At 40.9% G+C, this 14,498-nt stretch overlaps 1 protein-coding gene across 3 annotated transcripts in view; it reads right to left on the bottom strand.

The window, feature by feature from the left end:
* Nucleotides 1–14,498, bottom strand: part of frs2a (fibroblast growth factor receptor substrate 2a) — a 97,168-nt gene that overhangs the window by 27,534 nt on the left and 55,136 nt on the right. For all 3 annotated transcript variants that reach the window (XM_078567895.1, XM_078567894.1, XM_078567896.1), the window contains one exon: nucleotides 4,977–5,087. The gene's annotated coding sequence lies outside the window, so the exon portion shown is untranslated. The remainder of the gene's footprint in view (nucleotides 1–4,976; nucleotides 5,088–14,498) is intronic.

Genomic DNA, 14,498 nt, shown 5'->3' with positions numbered 1-14,498 from the left:
TTAAAAGTAGACTTTGCTTTTCTGCCATTGCTTAAACATTTGCACAATTTTTTCAACATGACTACAATATCGGAGGAGGTCATAGCGCACATCGTGAAGAAAAAAAACGTAAGAAACCTCTAATCAAATTCAGTGATTTAAGTTTATCGAGAAAAAATGAACAGAATAATGAAGTTAGATCCCCAAAACACTTCTAAAAATTCAAAAGTTTTAACATTTAGTTACTATAAACCACTTGAAAACAGATGGAATTTGAAATCTGGCCTCCTTACACCAGTTAAAATATCATGTAATAAAATCAGAATTTGATTTAGTCACCATAAATCAATGGCCCTGAACCTAGAAAATGGCATCCTGGAATACATCGACATCTTCGTAGAACACTAGAACAGGATACAATCCAAACCTGTTTCTTTCTCCCTCCCTAAAAGCCCCAGGAAATTAAGAAAGTCCTTCTCATTTTATGCTCGACTGGCTTTGAAATTCTGTGGCCTGCAATTTCACTACCCTGGGTTCCGCCTTTGCCCGATATCAATCTTCCCTTTTCCTCCTTATTTGAAGCTTGACATAATCTACAAAGGATATAACGGATATTCAAAGAAAGAGGAAATCGGGTGCAAAAAAAATTCCATCCAATCATTAATTTCCTCATTGCTAATGTCTCTCGCAGTAAGTCTGTGATATGTATAACCTTTATGATGTATAGCTGGAGTAGTGCATAGAGCACACATCCCTACAGCCTATGGTTCAGTACTTTTATCACTTACAACAAAAGCTTTAGATTGCACAGCCAGCTCCAATTCATTAAAGGCAGACTACAGTAATGTGCTACTACAGTAACACATACTGTTCTTTCAATGTCATAAGCATGCCAGCTACCACTTCATAGATAGCACAGTGCACCTGAACTGTAATGCACTGCATGGAGGATGGACCTCACTGATGCTCTTTTTCTGAAATTGTTCTTGCCCATTTTTCCCTTGTGCTACATTTATGAATGCTCAGCCACTCTTCTACAGATTCAGGTTGAATATGTGTTATTTTCCAAAATGTAGCAGTTGTCATTCCCCAAACCATTGGTAATTGACCCAAAAGGTCTTGAGAAATGGATCACTTTAACTACTGAAGTCAGTAGTTGCTTGAATAGTACTTTTGGTATGAGTCTGGATTAAAGGGGCCTTTTTAGCAAATACTATGTCCATTACCTCTCCTTATTCACAGAACTATGTTACAGTATTTCACCCCGTGTTAGAATACTATCTTTCACTAGATCTTGGAATCAGACAGTATCATTCAGTTTGGAATTGGTATGAGACTCTGGTAAGCTGATTTGATGGTTCTGATATTTGGAGGAGGAGGAGAATCTGGTACATTAAGGGTTAACCTGGGACTGCCCACTGGGAAGTAAGAAGGCACCTGAACTAGAGCTTAGGTCAGCAGTGTAGAGCTAGGTAGCAACATGTAAGGACATGCCATGGAGTCTTTTCCATATCTGTATCCTGTACTTTAAATATGTACATAGTTCAGTAATGTTAATAGGCTTCTTGGTAACTTCCACGAGACTGCTTAATGAACTCTAAGCAGTACACACTACGGGTAGCAACAACCCAACAAAACAATATTCAGGCCACCAGGGACAAAGGCTTGACTCTCAGCGATTGCTGCAGTATGTCTTTTAAGCTGGAGCTATGAATCAAGTCCAAAATGTCGATTCAATGGTGCTCTACAGCATTAGATATGATCTGCTTAATCTCAACTCAGCTGAAATCACAGGGGTTCTCCATGTCTCCAAGCCACAATTCTCCCTTTAACCAATGCCAACTGAAAGCAGATTTCATTCATCTCATGGTTGTTTTGGGGATACTGAAGATGCAAACTAGTTTGCATACATAACAACAATTATCGCATCCCCATTACAAAATGTAACTGATCGTGTAATACACTGAGGCATTTCCCTGTGAAAGGTGTTATGTAAAATTTGAAGATTATATCTAAAACTATGAATCTTTTGACAAGTACATTGGGTAACAGGACTAGGCAGCACCTTCATGCTTAAAACCAATCTAGCTGGGTGATAAACAGCTGCCTGGATGGCGACGCTAATTAACAATTGGCATCAGCTCAAAGTCCCAAAATGAGTTCGCTGGTGTAAAGTCAGTAGCCAATGAGCATTCTGGTCATTCATTCTTGTTAAAAAGTCATCATAACCAGTGAAGTCCCTGGTCAGTTCAAGACTGTGGACTATTTAAAGGTCACTAACAGCCAGGTAAAACTGGGAAGACAGCAAATGGATAAGTGAACTGCTGCCAGAAGAACACTCATCGCCTCGAGGGGCATTTTTATCCAAAATACCTTAGAGTACTTGATTCCAAACCTTGTCAACCCATGTTTGGAATGTAGTGCAGTGGGCTTGACGAAAATGATGATAACCAGGGATAAGGACAGCATTGTTCACTATCTTCTCAATGAGAACAGCAAGTCTTTCAGCATTGTCAAAGCTGCAGAACCAGGTTGCTCAACAACACCAGAACACTTATGAAATGCCACTTAATATTTAATACCAATCTGCAGAAATAACTGCCAGTTTGCCAACAGACATTGGAATCCACAACCAAGAAAAGATCCTAGTTTAGATAGTACAGAGAACTTCATATTAAAGTCCTTTCATTCATTCAACGGGGAGAATGAATGTGTAGTTGGTGCCCTGCAAGACTCCAATATATAAAAAACCTGACCTGCATTTTCTTTCCAATCAGCACCTGCCCCCAATTTTTTTCTTTTCCTATACAATGTTCAGCACTATTCCCACAGGTAGTGCATCATGGTAGAGGACAGTTCCCAAGTCCTGCAATACCTCACCCAAGTGGCTTTCTTCATGTATTTAAAAAACTGGTCTTCAAACTAATGGTATTTCATAGCAAACTACAAAAAGTTCACCAACAATCCTGATATCCTTTATAAGTTTTAGATAAACTTATTTAAGGAGCGGAAGGTTATCTTTCGTGCTGAATTGGCGCATTAATGGCTACAGAGTTATATTAAGAGGGTCATACTCCAGAATGCATAATCTATGTAACTCCATTAGCACCAAGGAGTTGAATTCCAATCATCTAGATATAGATCCCAATAAGGTTACAAGCTCCCAAAACAGGTTTGCTCTTAAAAGAAAGCATCCTTCTCAAGTCTAAGAATTAGCAAATGTTCTCTTACTGAGCTTTTTTTCCATTGGAATGGGAATGGCAGCTAAAGGTGTTATATTATGGATCTAGGTTTAGTGCAATCAGCCATTGTATTCCAGTGCAGTGACCAAAAAGGCAGTTCCTCAAGGAGTCCTATATTTTCATCTTGAACATCCAGGGTTTACAAGATAGTTGGAATTGTACAATGGCATGACTGAGAAATACCTCAGATTTACTGTTGATGCATAAAATTTAAGATGGTTTTCACATTGATGGGAGAAGACTAGAGGAGTGTCAAAAATTGTCTATGTGATGGTGCATTCAGCTGCAAAGTGGCACCCTCACCTGAAGCATAATCTACAGTATTGAGGTATTTTGAATTTTTAGTTTCAGGACAACAGGTTCTAAGGCCCTCACTGGGTAAAATTGGTCTATACTGCAGCAGAGATCAAAGGCTTAGCTAAAACAAAAACAAAAATGCCTGGAAAAACTCAGGAGGTCTGACAGCATCTGCGGAGAGGGATACAGTTGACGTCTCGAGTCCGTATGACCCTTCATCAGAACTTAAGAACATAAGGCTTAGCTAAGGTGTCCCTTGTGGTCTTGTATGCTTCTTTCCAACAGGTCAAGCATCCTGGTAAACTAGCTCGGGTCACTCTTGTGGTTTATCCAAAGCTTGTGAGAAGCAAAATTTCCAATAGATGGGTGAAATTAATCCAATTATCCAAAACCTAAATGAGTTTATAGAAGTTGGCAAACTTTGTCCCTAATCTGTCTTGTTATTTAACTTATTTAATGCCCATTAGGAATATTACAATTAGCCTCAGCTTCTCCCACTTAGGGGAAGGCCAAGGGAAAAATAACAAGCAGGATTCCCACTTATAACTTCTTCTGCAATTCTTTCTGTAACATGTCCCCTTGTGGACAGGGCAGGATCGTGCTCAAATTGTTGTACCCCTCTAATCAAATCACCTGCTGACAATCATTGTTGTGGTTCACACAGGGAAAACAACCTCTCGGATAAGGTCTCATATGACTGTCAGCAGGATCTGTACCCCTGGTGCGCTACCCTTGTGGGAGAAATGCTGAAAATTATAACAGAAGTGAGAAAAAAGGTGTGGGCAGGTGCTCCACCAAATAAACTGTTCATGGACTAGAATAAATGGTTTCTATAACATTTTTAATATGAATTCTAATCCCATTTGTATGCATTTAATATTAGTTTTAAGAGCAATCTATACAACAAAAGACACTTTGAAAAACAAAACCAGAGCATGATTAAGACAACCAAGTTAGACACTGCACAGAACAGGTTAAAAGGTTGAAAGACTGCCTTCAGATTAGCTACAGAACATTAAAGTGCAATATTTGTTTATAAAACAAACAGCTCTCTTGAACAAGAATTTAATGTTATATAAATTAATGGAAAAGAATCTGGGTGCAAAGAAAACTTGAAGGTAACCTGCATTCCATCAGAATATTTAACTTGTTTTAAATTTCTCTAATACATTAAATTTGTCTCTTCTGAAATTTGATTTAATTTGCAATAGGCAATGTGAACAGTTCACTTAGAATGTCAGTTAAAAATCAGGGCAAGACTCTTCTGTCTCTTAAAGCTGGCTGACGGAAAGGCAGGCACACACAAACACACAGATATATATGCTTTATACATTCAAATTCCAAAATTCTTATCTATAACTTAAAAAGTACAGTCCATTAAAAAATAGAATTACACGTATTTTAAAGTTGATGCTTTCTAACCCACATCTCAAGCAAAACTCTTAAAAAATCATTTACCCAGACTTGGCCATTAGAGTTAATGCTCCCAGTCTCTCTCTTAGTGTCATGAATCCAATCATATTTCAGAAGTTCTGTGTAATCGTTGAACAGCCATTTTATATTTTCACCCTGGTAAACAGAGAAAGCAAATTATTGAAAACACCAAATCAGACATTGTGTAATACTTCATGGAACAACTTGCAGATGAAATCACAATTTGTGTGTGTACATTTTTTAAGCTGTGATCCACCTCCATTTCAAATAAAATTAAGATAATGATCATCAAACCAAAGTAAACAGTTTTAATTCCAGTAAATGTAGTTGGAAAAACTGGGACTTTAAGTTTTGAAACCAAAATACAGCAGAATTCTTGTGTTCAAATGACTGATGATAATGCCACATAATTACATTTTTTACATTCCACTACATCAAGCATGGGTTAAATTTAGCTTAGGCAGTGTTTCTCCCACTGGCTTTGTGGGTTTTTTCAATGTTTAACTAAGCCACGAAGACTTGTAAGATACCAGATTTGATCCTTAGTCTGTTCTATGTTAACTGATCATAGCCAAGTGTGAGTGTAAGGATACTGCAACTAGTTTCAACACCCTTTTGCTTGGAGGGGAAAGTTAGCTACAATTCCCACATCTGACTACTCTTCAGTGATCCCTAATAGAATGAGCGTGTGATCAGCTGAGGAGCGCCCCCTCCCCCTCATTCTCAGTCATAAAGCACACTAACAATGACAAACAAGGCTTATACATGAATAACAAACACTCAATTAATTGAGGACCCCTGGTTCATATGAAATTGTCTCACAGCACTGTCAGGAAAGAAGGGGAGGGGAACAGAGGAAAAAAGAAAATAAAAACTAAAATTGCAAATATCCTGAACCAACTCTATGTGCCTCAATCACAAATGGAGGAGGAATCAATAACTGGCACCTTTTCCCATTTACCATAGAAAACAGTTTTACAGTAGCATTTCTGAAGAGTAACTGCCAAATTTTAGGCAGCTGTGCTGTGCACTTGTGTCCATTAGGAATTATTTTAAGCTCTTTATCTTGGACCCCATAACAGCTGTAGGGAGAAGAAATTTTCATTCCAAGCCATCTGAACTAGATTCATGCAGCAATTTTTTTTTACAGCAGTTTTAATTTAACAGTAAAAGTACTGTTTTTCAACCAGCCGACTTGTTGCCATATTATCAATTAGTGAAACATTCCATTATATGCTACTACAAAACTAGCCAATTATACTGTACTGAAGTGTGCATTAATCACACTGTACAAGTTCTGTGTACAGCATTTAAACAAGAGATCGATGAACTGCCTTTGATTTTGTCCAGTACTATGCACCATTTTAGCATCAACCTTCAACGTTTTAACTTCCAGTATTTTTTTTTACAGTTACAGAGCTCACATAAATGGACTGAGCCACAGGATACAGACCACAAGTGAGTTAGGTCTAAACAGCATAGAAGAATATTCATGCCTTGGAAATTATTTCAAATTAACGAGGCTGAATTAGTTTTTGGGAGGGGTTGGAATTTTTCAAAAGCTCACTGTTTCAATCTTATGGCCCTAGCATTACTAAGCCTTTTTTGTCCAATTGATGCAATCAAAAGCTGCACAAGATTAACCTTAACTTGTGCTGTGTCAATGACTTAGACATCAGACAATTATACAATATAGCTAACTCAGGTTAGCATGATAAATCCAGAACATTCAACAGCTTTTTACTTTTGAGGAAAGTTGAAAATATTTGTCAAAAGCACCAACAGTGGAAAAACTATTAGAACTATTATACAAATTTACACAATAGGGATCAGCTCAGAGGAAGAAAGAAATAATCAGCCAAGGTTCCTGCTCCTGTTCTCTATCTATGACTCTATACAAGCATCTGACGCACCGTGCGGTCAGATACTGGTGCTCACAAATGATCACTTGAGCATTACACCAGGGAGTGGGAGGTCCCTATGGGTCAAGACCCCAAAATCAATGAAGATTGCCAGGAAAGGGAGGACAGTTAATCTTTAAAAGATTCTAAAGCTTTTTGGAATGACCAGTCATTTTCTTCAAAGTTTGCATTTCGAATAGTCCCCTTAAATAACCATCAGCTACTGCTTAGCTACTTTGCTATTGGAAAGATTTTAATCTTCTGCATGCTGGTGATGGGCCTAATAGATAATGGGCTCAATTTAATTTATTGCAATTAAGAACTTTTATTGGGGAGGCAGGTACACATGGATCACAAATATTTTTATTCAAATCCGAGTTTTGAAAGTGTTTCGTGGAAAAGGAACCAAACAAGTGGAAATTTCAAAGGCACTGGCCATAATTTTCCAATCTTCCTTGTAGTGCAAGAGGACTGGAGAATTGCAAATTTTACACACTTGTCCAAAAAAGGGGTGTAAAGCTAAGTCCAGCAACTACAGGCCAGTCAGTTTACCCTCAATGCTGGCGAAACTTTTAGAAACAATAATTCGAGACAAAATTAATAGTCACTTGGGCAAATGCAGGTTAATTATGGAAAGCCAGCATTTTTTGTTACGCGCAAATCGTGTTTAACTGACTTGCTTAAACTTTTTCGATGAGGTAACCGAGGGGGTTGAAGAGGGCAATGCCGTTGATGTGGCATACATGGGCCTGAATTTTTAGCTCAGCAGGCGGGCACAATGGGTGGGCCCGGGATCGGCTGGGAAACGGATTGCCGACCACGATCGGCCCCCAACCACGGTTTCACACTGGCTGGGCAATTAATGGCCAGCCAGTGAAACGCGCACTGAAAAGCTCAGCGCTGCCAGGTTGGGGGAGCGGGCGGGAAGAGGATGGGCGATGACATCAACGTGGCCGAGCACTGAGAGAAAACTCCCTGAAGGCAGAGAGCTACCTCAGAGAGCTGCAGACCCGAAAACCATCAAATAAAGTTTCGAAATGTCAGAAAAAAATGTCCAAGCATCAGAATCAGGCACTTGAAAATATAGGTGATAAAAATGCTGCCCACAGGTTTTTATTTTATTTCATAACGGAAACCTCATTCCCCCTTGGATGAGGTTTCATGAAAATTGTAAAGGCTGCCTGGCCAATTTGTTTGTCTGCTAACCGCAAGGTTGGACGGACCACGAAAAATCGGTGTCAATTTCTCCGTTTATGGGCTTAATTGCCCTCTTAATTATCGGCAGGCGTGCCCACCGACCAAACCATCACACGAGTGTGGAATGATGTCAGGACACTTGCTCAACGTCATCTCGAGTGATTTCACGTCTGATCAGGTTGGGCACCGCTCACCCGATCAGTGTAAAATTCTGCCCGTGGACTTCCAAAAGACATTTGATAAAATGCCGCACAACAGACTTGTGAACAAAGTTGGAGCTCCTGATTGAGGTGTACAAAATTATGAGGGGAATAGATAGAGTGGACAGGATAAAATTGTTTCCCTTGGTGGAGAATTCTAGAACCAAGGGACATAGATTCAAGATAAGTGACAGAAGGTGTAGGGGGGACATGAGGAAGAACTTCTTTACGCAGAGGGTAGTGGGTGTCTGTAATTCACTTCCCAAGTTGGCGGTAGAGGCAGAAACTCTAAACTCTTTTAAAAAGTACCTGGATCTGCAACTTAAGTGCTGAAAGCTGCAGGGCTATGGGCTGGGTGCAGGAAGGTGGGATTAGAAAGGGCACCTGGATGTCCTCGGGCTGGCCTGGACAAGATGGGCCGAATGGTGTCCTCCTGTGCTGAAACTTTTCTATGGTTCTATGGAATAAAAGAGACAGTAGCAACATGGATACGAAATTGCCTGGGCGACAAGAAACAAAGTAGTGGTGAACGGTTGTTTTCGGACTGGAGAAAGGTTTATAGTGGAGTTCCCCAGGGATCAGTGCTAGGACTGCAGCTCTTCCTGATATGTATTAATGACCTAGACTTTGGTGCACAGGGCACAATATCAGAATTTCTGGATGATATGAAACTTCAAAGTGTTGTGAGTCATGAAGAGGCTAGTGTAAAACTTCAAAAGGACATAGACAGGTTGATGGAATGGGCAGACAAGTGGCAGATGAAATTCAATGTCAAGAAGCCTGAAGTGCTTAATTTTGGTAGGAAGAATTCAGAGAAACAATAAAGTGTTCAATTCTAAAGGGAGTGGATGAGCAGGGGGACCTGGGTGTATATGTGAATAAATCATTGAAGGTGGCAGGACAGGTTGAGAGAGTGGTTAATAAAGCATATGGCGTCCTGGGCTTTATCAATAAGGGCATAGTGTACAAAAGCATGTTGAACCTGCATAAAACACTGGTTCAACCTCAACTGGAGTATTGCGTCCAGTTCTGGGCACCACAGTTTAAGAGGGTTGTGAAGACATTAGAGAGGCTGCAGAAAGATTCACGAGAATGGTTTGAGGGATGAAGAACTTCAATTATGTAGAAAGAGTGGAGAAGTTGGGGCTGTTCTCCTTGGAGAAGGCAGAGAGGAGATTTGATAGAGGTATTCAAAATCATAAGGGTTCTGGACAGAGTAGATAGAGAGAAACTGTTCCAGTTGGCAGGGAAGGATTGAGAGCCAGAGGGCACAGGTTTAAGGTAATTGGCAAAAGAAGCAATGGCGACAAGAGACCTTTTTTACTCAGCAAGTGGTTAGGACCTGGAATACACAGACTGTGTGTGTGTGGAGGCAAGGTCAATTGAGTCTATCAAAAGGGAATTGAAAAGGAAAAATTTGGAGGGCTACAGGGAAAAGGCAGGGGAGCGGTACTAAGTGAATTGCTCCTTCGGAGGATCAGCACAGACATGATGAGCCAAAAACCCTACTTCCATGCTGAGGTCATTCTACGATTCTAAGAGAATTCACATAAAAAAAAACAAAGTAACAGCTATGCTACTGCAGGCAGTTGACAATACTACAGCCTTTTATTTCAGCTCAAGTGGGTAGAAGCCTTGTACATTTTACACAATTAATTTCCATTTAAATAGACAAACCTCTCTCTGGCAAGGTGATAATGAAGAGTTAAAAATAAATCAGTAGTAACCTGTGGCAGCATAGCTGGCAGATTAGAGTACAAGATGGCTTCATAGGCATCAACACTATTCTGAGATCTACTCATCTTACCGAGTTGTTGTTAACTGAAGTGGTACCTGATATGTTTTCCTGCTATGATCATTCCTTCCTATTTCCTCCAAGACACTTCCAGCAACTCTTTTTGATGAGTATATGTATATTAAACCACACTTTCCCTCTGGCAAATGTTCTAAGCAAAGCTCATTTAAAATTTTTGGGCACAGGATCAGTCAGAATGACTGGGGTTAGCGACTATTTGTTTGTACTGGACTAATCTCTCTGGAACGTCTGCAATAAATAGAATACACGTCAGCACAGACTTTGGGGTGGGGGGGTGGAGTGTGCAGAGCAGTGGAGGTGGGGCAGCGAAGAGATTGGAATATAAGGAAACTCCTTATCTTCCCACTGTGAGCAAAGACTGTTCACAGTTGACTTTGGGTTTTTTGATTGCTACACAATGTGTTGAACAAAGTTGGAGATGCTGTCCTGACCTACATACAAGTTGGGACCGTAACTTTTTAAAAACTAACCTAATAATCAGTTTAGGCGGCCAGAATTTTAAGTGGATTTTTTTCTGGCATTTGTGTTATATTTATTAATGTAAATTGTAGATCAAGACAGAAATATTTTGAAATAAAAACAGAAAATGCTGGAAAAACTCAGCACGTCTGACAGGATCTGTGGAGAGAGAATCGGGGTTAACGTTTCAAGTCCGCCTTAATTCTTCTTCAGAAGAGAAGTAGAAATGTGATGGAATGTATACTGTTTATGGGAGGTGAGCAGGTAAAGCAGGATTAAAAAGGTCAGCAAAACAAAAACAGAATTGCCTGGAAAAACGCAGCAGGTCTGGCAGCATCGGTGGAGAAGAAATCAATTGACCACCTTCAACACCTCTTTGATCCTTTTGTCTGTGACATCTTTTGATTATCTTCTCCTCTCACTGCTTGCTTATCCCCACAACCACCCCACCCTCAACTTCTCTCTCCCCCTGCCCCCCACCTTAGACCAGCTTATATTTCACCTCTCTCCTAACTATACTTCAGTTCTGCCGAAGGGTCGTGAGGACTCGAAACGTCAACTGATTTCTTCTCCACCGATGCTGCCAGACCTGCTGAGTTTTTCCAGGTAATTCTGTTTTTGTTTTAAAAAGGTCAGCGATGGGAGGGGACTAAGGAGAGATTGACAAAGATGTCATGGACACAAGACAAAGGGAGCGTTAATGGTAGTGATGAAGACTAAAGAAGGTGCTTATATTGGCATAAAGGTAAGAAAGCACAGTGTGTTAATAGCAAAACAAGGGTCAGCATTCTGTGAAAGAACAACATAGAAACAAGCGACAGGGTGGCCTTGTAGGCAGTGGTTGGAGAAAAAGGATAAAAAAGGGATAAAAAGGATGAAAAAATGAATAAATGAATAAAAAGACAGAGGAGAGAATTTGTGGTCTGAAGTTGTTGAACTCAATGTTAAGTGCGGAAGGCTGTAAAGTGCCTAATCAGAAGATGAGCTGCTCTTCCTTCAGTTTGCGTTGGGCTTCACTGGAACGTTACAGCAGGCCAAGGACGAACATGTGGGCATGAGAGCAAGATGGTGTGTTGAAATGCAAGCGACAGGAAGGTCTGGGTCATGCTTATAGAGAGAGTGCAGGTGTTCCACAAAGTGGTCACCCAGTCTGTGTCTGGTCTCTCCAATGTAGAGGAGACCGCATTGGGAGCGGCGAATGCAGTAGACCAAATTGAAGGAGGTGCATGTGAAGTGCTGCTTCACCTGAAAGCACCTTGGACAGTGAGGAGGGAGGAGGTAAAGGGGCAGGTGTTGCACCTTCTGTGATTGTATGGGAAGGTGCTGGGGAAAGGGGGTGAGGTGTAGGGGGATTGGACCAGGTGTCCTGGAGGGAACTGTCCCTATGGAATACTGACAGGTGGAAGGGAGAGATGTGTTTGGTGGTGGCATCATGCTGGAGCTGGCAGAAGTGGCGGAGGATGATCCTTTAAATGTGGAGGCTGGTGGGTGAAAAGTGAGGACGAGGGACCCTATCATGGTTCTGGGAGGGAGGGGGAGGGGTGAGGGCAGAGGCGCGGGAGGTGGGTCGGACGCGGTTGAGGGCTCTTTCAGCCACAGTTGGGGGAACGCTCGGTTAAGGAAGAAGGAAGACCTGTCAGAAGCGCCGTTTTAGAAGGTAGCATCATCAAAACAGATGCAATAGAGGTGAAGGAACTGGGAGAATGGGATGGAGTCCTTACAGGAAACAGGGTGCGAGTAGTTGTAGTCGAGGTAGCTGTGAGAGTCGGTGGCCTTGTAATGAATATTGGTAGGCAGTCTATCATCAGAAATGGAGACAGAGAGGTTAAAATATTTTGACTGCCCTTTCATTTTACCAAATTGTCCTTTGCTTTTGCATCACACGAAGTGCAGTACTAAAATCAGGTAAACTGCTAGAGGCGCGAAGACACCCAGAAGAAATTTTGCTTTTCCAACCTCCAGGATAATTAATTAAGGTATTAGACTGGTTCAAGTTTTCTTTAAAACAGCTGTTCTCTTCAACTGTAGTCAGGTGGCAAACAATGAATTCTGTGTTTGGAGATGCTACCTTCTTTTTGCCTCACCATCCTATTTAAATTATATTTACCATGTACCATTATTATTTCTTTTCAATATGTAAGTGAACTTTTCTCTTTCCAGGGTACTCTGACATATCAATTAATGTTGTGGACTGAAAACAACATTCCATTGATTATCTCAACATGGAATGCTTCCTTTACAATTCTTGTCTGCCTCCAAATCCCTCCATTGCTTCATTTTACTTTCAAGTCCCCATTCTCCTCCAGCTCTATGTTCAAGCACATGCTTCTCTACTCTAGTCAATGTAACTGCAAGTTTCTTTTTCTAATTTCTTTAACACTGGAATCAACATGTGAACAATCGCTATTCAAATTACCTGCATCTGTAGTACAGAAAATAACGGCACAGATTTCTCTTTCTCAAAAGCGGTGAACGCAGAGAAGATGACTGTTTTTGAGGGCCACAACGGCACTGCAACTTCTGACAAACTGACTTACGCCAAAATCCAGAAATTGCAGTCAGTGCCTCAATGGGCTCCAGAGCTCATTTTGATGGTCTCACCATTCTGATTCTTAAAGCGGCAGGGACCATAATTCAAGAATTTTGCCTATTTGCCCACAACTCGCAAGAATTTTAAATGCAAAAGTTTACGACTCACAATCACAGGCATTAGTCAGCAAAGTTACAAACTAGGAGGAATAGGCCACTCAGCCCTTCGAGCCTGCTCCGCCATTCAATAAGGTCATGGCTGAACTGACTGCAAACTCCCATCACTCCCCGGTAACCTTTCACCCCATTGTTTATCAAGAATCTATCTACCTCTGCTTTGAAAACATTCAAAGGCTCTGCTTCCACTGGCTTTTGAGGAAGGAAGTTCCAAAGACTCACTACCCTCAGAGAAAAAAATGTCTTCGCATCTCTGTCTTAAATGGGTGATCCCTTGTTTTTCAATGGTGATCCCTAGTTGTAGATTCTCCCACAAGAGGAAACATCCTCTCCACATCCACCTTGTCAAGGCCCCTCAGGATCTTGTGTGTTTCAATCAAGTTACTTCTCAGTCTTCTAAATTCCAGTGGATACAAGCCTAGCCTGTCCAATCTCCCCTTATAAGACAACCTGCCCATTCCTGTCATTAGTTCAGTAAACCTTCTCTGAGCTGCTTCTAATGCATTACATCCTTCATTAAATAAGGAGACCAATATAGTACACAGTATTCCAGATCTGAGTCTGTTAGGAAATAGAGATAGATTAAGTTATATTGGTATTTGTGGGTGTTAGCAATGAGTTTCAGTTTTAATGTTTAAGTTTGATTTGTATTTCTGTATCTGTGCGTTAAGAAAGGTCAAATTGAGTTTTAATTTCACTTTAAAAGGTGCCTGCATTTCTAATGAGTGTTTTACGATTCTAAGCTAAGTTTAACAAATGACTAGAGAAACTGAGCTGTTGTCTAGCCACAGGTGTACACAGAAGAAACTAGAAACAGCAGTTTGATTTGGAAGCTGCTTGAGTTCAGTTGGTTTTGAAAGTAGCCACCGAGAGAGACTGGAGCAAAGGGGACAGATAGCAAGTCCCAAGCTAAAGAAAAAATCCAAGGGAGTGGAACAGAAAAAAGTCCCCAAGCAGACCTTCTAGTCAAAGGAAGGACAAGAACCTGGAAAAGGTCCTGTTAAGTGAAGTTAAGAGTGAGGGGCAGAGAGAAAGGCTCCAAGCTTCAGATTTAAAGAGACAAAAGCTGCAGAAAGCTGGTTTAAAGCTAGAATAGCTTGCAAGAGACCAGAAGGTCCAAAGGGACGGTTGAAGGTCTGTAACTCTTTGCTATGGGCATATGAAGCAGTGGTGTACTGTTGTTAGCTGAGTCAGAGAGAGTGTGCGCGTGTGGAAGATAGCTTGAATGCATGTGGTGACCCAGGGGAGAGGAACATTGGAAGGAGAG

Source organism: Cetorhinus maximus, chromosome 22 (assembly GCF_964194155.1).
Source record: "Cetorhinus maximus chromosome 22, sCetMax3.hap1.1, whole genome shotgun sequence".
Classification (NCBI taxonomy): domain Eukaryota; kingdom Metazoa; phylum Chordata; class Chondrichthyes; order Lamniformes; family Cetorhinidae; genus Cetorhinus; species Cetorhinus maximus.
Note: the sequence above shows the minus strand (reverse complement) of the source record. Positions and strands in the feature narration are given on the sequence as shown.